Genomic DNA, 5351 nt, shown 5'->3' with positions numbered 1-5351 from the left:
TTGAGAATAATTTGACTAGCTAATGCTTTTTGCGGTTTTTGTTGAAATGTGGCTTCACCAGTATTCCTTGGAGATATGCCAAAAAATGCAGTCCCCTCCTGCCAAGGTATGTTTCCACAATTTTTCTTCCCATCTCCTGCTTGTGACTCTGCTCACCCTACTGCTTCTTATCCTGCCTCTGAGTGAAGTTTGCACAGGCTGGTGACGAGAATAGAAACCCACTACCCACCCCTCACTCAGAAGTGAAACAACAGGTGACCAAAGTTCTCTAGTTCCCGGGGGGTGGGGAGGGCGGAGTGTTGCACCCTGATGTGTGGATACTTGAAGACTGGAGGTCTGACCTCTCCGGAAACCCCTCCCTGGCAGGGAAACAGATGAGGTTGTGGTGCTCTTGCTCTTGGGGTCGGGGAGCTGGGATGTCTCTGGGAGCCATGTTCTCTTCTGTCTCCTGACCAACAGTTCCTTTGTGTTTTCCCATGGTTGCCTGGGGGCAGACCCCTGCTCGCTATGGTGACCTTGAGCGTCCTTTGCCTGTCCACCCCACTCCCCCCGCCTCCCCCAGAGCATGAGCAAGAGCTCTTCTCATGTGGGTGGGGGCTGGTGCCCTCTTGCATGAGGCTTGGCCTGCCTCCTCTCCCTCTGCCTCGCCCCTCCCCGCTCCCTCTCTGGGCTGCACACTGCTGGCAGATGCATGGAGGTGGTGGAGGCCCTGGGTCGCGCCTGCTGTTGCAGTCCCCAGAGCTAGCACCTCCCTGGACTAATCAGTGAAAAAGCAGCTGGGGATTGTAGATCTCCAGTCTATCACCCACCAAGGAGTGGCTTGACTCACGCACATCTGGGACCCTGCCTGAGGTGGCATCAGCCACGTGGTCTGCTGCCCACGGTGTCTGCATCACTGTGTTTGGAAAACTTTGGCTTTGTCACTGACAACATTCTTGAGGGCTTCCTCCAGAATGAAGGCTCTGCGGATGATGGAGTTAAATTTCAGAGAGGCATGCGATCACTCCTCCTCTGGTTCTGGGGAAGAGCTGTGGGTCTGCTGCCACAATCTCTGCAGCCTGTTCCCTGGCCTCAGGCTTTACTGTGTGGAGGCTGTCTCAGAGTACAGGGTCCCCAAATCATCCATGCTGAGGATGATTTGGGGACCCCAAGGAAAAGGGGAAAAGCTGAGGACCCCATCTTGGGCCTCCTGAGTCACAAAGCACCTTCCTGCTTCCAGCAGAGACTTGCTTCATGTGCCTGGCCAGCGCTTAGGGGCCTGGTTATTCCCATGGTGTCCTCCTGTGGGCTCTGGGATGCTCTCAGCGCTCCAGCATGTGCTCATGGCCGGGCAGGGGCAGGAGCCGCTGCACTGCATTGTGTTCCTGCTGCTCCTTCTGCCTTCTGAGCGAGTGGAAACACACCTACATTTTCAAGGGCCAGCCAGAAAGGCTCTTCTGGGCTGTCATCTGTGAAGATTCTGTGTCCTCACGGGTCAGGGGGAAGAGCAGGTGGCTGTCCCTGTAGAGAGCAGGAGACGCCTTTCCATTCTCTACATTCACTTACTCTTGGCTAGACCTTGGGGTGGGTGGGCCCTGCTCAGAATGACTTGCAGTGGCAGGACCAAGTACTCAGACATGCTCCACTCTGCCTCTTCCAGTTGAGGTCAAACAAAACGTGAGAAAACTGGGTGGGCAGGAGCCAGGAAAAGGCAGCTATGGAGATCCGTGTCCTCCAAGGCCCCTTGCCACTTGTCTGGGCCTGTGCTGTACTTGCCATGTAGAAATTCCTGCCTGTCCCTCCTAGTACTTATTTTCAGATGCAAGTAGTGAGGCTCCTGGGGGTATCTTCCTCACCCAGGTTGAGTCCAGAATGTGTGCTTGCTGCCCAATGGCCCTGTGGGCAGTAAGGATGGCCATGGTGCTGCGGGCCACTGTGTTCCCGCAGGCAAGGGCAGAGACCACACTGGGGAACTGTGTCTGATTCTTCCCCGAGCCCCAGGTCTGACACAGGAAGGTTACAGAGGGCAGCACCTCCCCGCCCCGCTCCTTCACACTCTGCTGTCTTGGTGTCTAGCAGGTGTATTCTGATTTCTCCTGACGTGGAGAACAGTAGGCATGCTGCTTGGGCAGGAGACATGGTGCTCTCTGGGCAGGATGTGTGCCAAGCTAGCTCTGACTGTGCTGAAGTCATGATTTGGCAGACCATGTGCTGTGGAGTGTGGAGGTTGGAGGATCCCGGCTGGGGTCCAGCTCAGCCTCAGGTTCCTGCTGCCTCTTGGTATGACTGTGGCCATATCCTTGGGGGCTCCTTTCGGAAGCCCATCGTATCTGGAGGGTGGGAGTTCCTGGTGCAGTAGGAGACGCTGCCTCCAGGAGTCAGAGCTGATACACTTCCTCAGCTGACCTTCTGACTGTGGGGGTGGAGGCAAGAACTGGTGGCCTGGGCCTGTGCTCATCTCTGTGCTACTCTTGGGGACCTGTCCTCCTTAGTGTTTAGAGAACCACTCATGGTGGGAATATTGATTGGGTTTTAGACACACAGCGATTCATCATGTCTTATACCAATTTGGTAAATTTCTCAAGACAACCCAGGGAAGTCCAGTCAATTGACCCATGTGTCATTTCTGGGCAGTCTTCCTCCTGGAACGCACTCCACTGGTTTCTTTTCCGAGCCTCAGGATCCGAGGTCTTCGTGGCCGGCAGCATGTCCCAGCGTGAGCCCTGGGCTCTGGGAGCACTGTGGTGTGCATCTGGTACACAGTGTGGCCTCAGAGTCGCTGGGGAGAGTGGGTCCCATCTGGAAGGGTAGTAAGTCGGGCCCTTCCAATGAGCTGGAGATGCATTTGGGCCCCAGCGACAGTGGTCACCCAGGTGACCTAGGTCTATTCACCCAGGTCTCCAAGTCTGAGTAGAGTGCAGCCACAGCCTTGGCCTGCCTGTGAAGGGGGGTGGGGTGGGGTGGAGGTGCTGCCCTGACCCGTGGTTGCTGGGTCTGTGATTATTTGGATTGTAACTACGCTTTTGTTTTTCCTTCTCACTTACGGGCTTCTTCTCTTTGCTTTTTCTCTCAATTTCCCCTTCCCATATATGGTCCCTTCTCTACTCCATCCTTTTGTCCTCTGCTTCCAGCTTCTGTTTGTTGTCTTAGCTGGAGATCCTGCACTACTGTCTCCAAATCCCTGCACAGCCCTACCCAACCCAGCCTCCAGGCTCTCCACACCTACCAAGTATTAGCTGCGCTCCTTCCTTCTTTTCCTTCTGCCCAGAATGTATGTCTCTGCCTGGTAAAGCAAGGGGCAGGCTGCAGGTGACTCAGAGGCTAGTTCCGGAAAGAATGAAGCCCCCGTGTCGTGGGGAGACCACCTCCAGCTGGGCCTGGTCCCTGGCTTTGCAGACTAGCCTGGTTTGGGTGGGGGTCTGGCTTGAGGCAGGCGGCGGCATGGGGCCCTGGCTGGCCACTGTAGGTGTCACAAGCTCTCTGCCATTGGAGGCCCTGTGCTTGGCCTTGGTTTGAAGAGCTGGAATCATCAGACCTCTGCAGTGGTCAGGTTAACCCTCGATCTGCAGGATTTGGCACTTCAGAAGACGGAAGATACAGAGGCCTGGGACTTCTGGGTGGTGTGGTTTGTGCCTTCTTCAGAAGTATCTGTCACCCAGCCTGGAGGTGCTGTGACCCACAGCCTGTGTGTGAGGCAGTGGGGTGGGAAGAACTTGGGGTTTGACCCTATAGCCCACAGAGGCTGTCAGTACTTGACAGCCCACCTGCGGCGCGCCAGCCTTCACCTGGGGAGCCTTGGTCATTCATATACACCTCCAGGGGCAAATGAGAGTAGGTGGTGACCTCACAGAGTTTGGGACTGCATAGAGCAGACATGATAAGCGCATTGATGGATCTGAGGTCAGTGAAGCAGAGTTCCGACCTGTAGGGGACTTCAGGGATGGCAGAATTAACCAGTCTGTGAGAGCTGGAGATGAGCTGTGCTCGCAGCCCCGCCTCTGTCCCGTTCACCTGGGAAGGAGCACACCAGTGAACGGGAATTTGAGCACAAGATGAGAAAACGTGTTGGCCCCCAAGTGCCGGTGGCCTGGAATGGTGGCCACACCACACGGGGACACCCCCATTATGCAGTAGCCACTGCAAAGGGAAGGACCTGAGGGTTTGGGCCAGGGAGAGAGAACAGTGTCTAGGAAGCTTGTGGCAAAGCCCATGGTGGGAAGGGTGACCAGCAAGGCCCAGGCAGGTTTGCTGAGGTGCTGTGAGGCTCAGCCCAGTGGGAAATGGTGGGGCTTTGGGAACACATCCTTAAGAACCAAGCAGGTGTGACTGTGGCCAGGGACTCCATGGGAAACATGGCCCAGGAGGGATACAGACCTGAGGGAGTTGTTTAGCTCTACAAACCTGTAAGAAAATAGCCTGAGAAGAGTTCCACATGACTGCCAGGGGCAGAGGCAGGCTCAGGGGCAGACAGCTCGCCAGACCCTTTGGAAGGACTAGGTGAGGTAAGGCAAGTGCGCCAGCAAGGGAAGGCAAGTTTCTAGTTCCCATGTGGAGACTGTCCCCTCCTCTGAGCGCAGGGAGAATGTCGGGATTCAGGATCCCAGTCCAGCATCAGAGGGAGGGCCAGGACTGAAACTGGAGAAGAATCCCGGTCTAAATTCCTACCCAGCTGGTGCCCCTGTAGTCGGGCAGTATAGGTACAGCTATTATATTTCATGTTTTTCTCCTTTATTCTTTCTCCTTTTTTGAGAGGAGGTCTTCCTCTGTCGCCCAGGCTGGAGTGCAGTGACACATCTTGGCTTATTGCAACCTCCACCTCCTGGGTTCAAGCAGTTCTCCCGCTTCAGCCTCTTGAGTATCTCAGTACATGCGCATACCACCACACCAGGCTAATTTTTGTATTTTTTGTAGACACAGATTTTCAACCTTTTTTGGCCAGGCTGGTCTCAAACTCCTGACCTCAAGTGATCTGCCTGCCTCAGCCTCCCAAAGTGCTGGGATTACCGGCGTGAACCACTGTGCCCAGCTCTTCTTTCCAAAACAATGTAAATTGCCCGTAGACTTGAAGATACAGTTAACAAGAAGTAAACAGTCTGGCACGGTGGCTCATGCCTGTAATTCCAGTGCTTTGCGAGGCTGAAGCAGGCAGATTGCTTGAGCTCAGGAGTTTGAGGCCAGTCTGGGCAACAACGGCAAGACCTGTCTCTATAAAAACAAAAATACAAAAATTATCCGGCTGTGGTGGTGTGTGCCTATGTTCCCAGCTACTCCAGAGGCTGAAGTGCAAGGATCCCTTGAGACCAGGAGGCAGAGGCTATGATGAGCCAAGATCACACCACTGCAGTCCAGCCTGGGTGACAGACCTTGTCTCA

At 55.0% G+C, this 5351-nt stretch overlaps 1 pseudogene; it reads left to right on the top strand.

The window, feature by feature from the left end:
- Positions 1–46: 46 nt before the first annotated feature.
- The window catches only part of LOC105536965, a 12287-nt pseudogene continuing 6982 nt past the window's right edge, over positions 47–5351 (top strand).

Source organism: Mandrillus leucophaeus, unplaced genomic scaffold, assembly GCF_000951045.1.
Source record: "Mandrillus leucophaeus isolate KB7577 unplaced genomic scaffold, Mleu.le_1.0 Scaffold1661, whole genome shotgun sequence".
NCBI classification, from domain to species: domain Eukaryota; kingdom Metazoa; phylum Chordata; class Mammalia; order Primates; family Cercopithecidae; genus Mandrillus; species Mandrillus leucophaeus.
The sequence above is the reverse complement of the archived record's forward strand: the minus strand, read 5'-3'. Positions and strand labels throughout refer to the sequence as shown.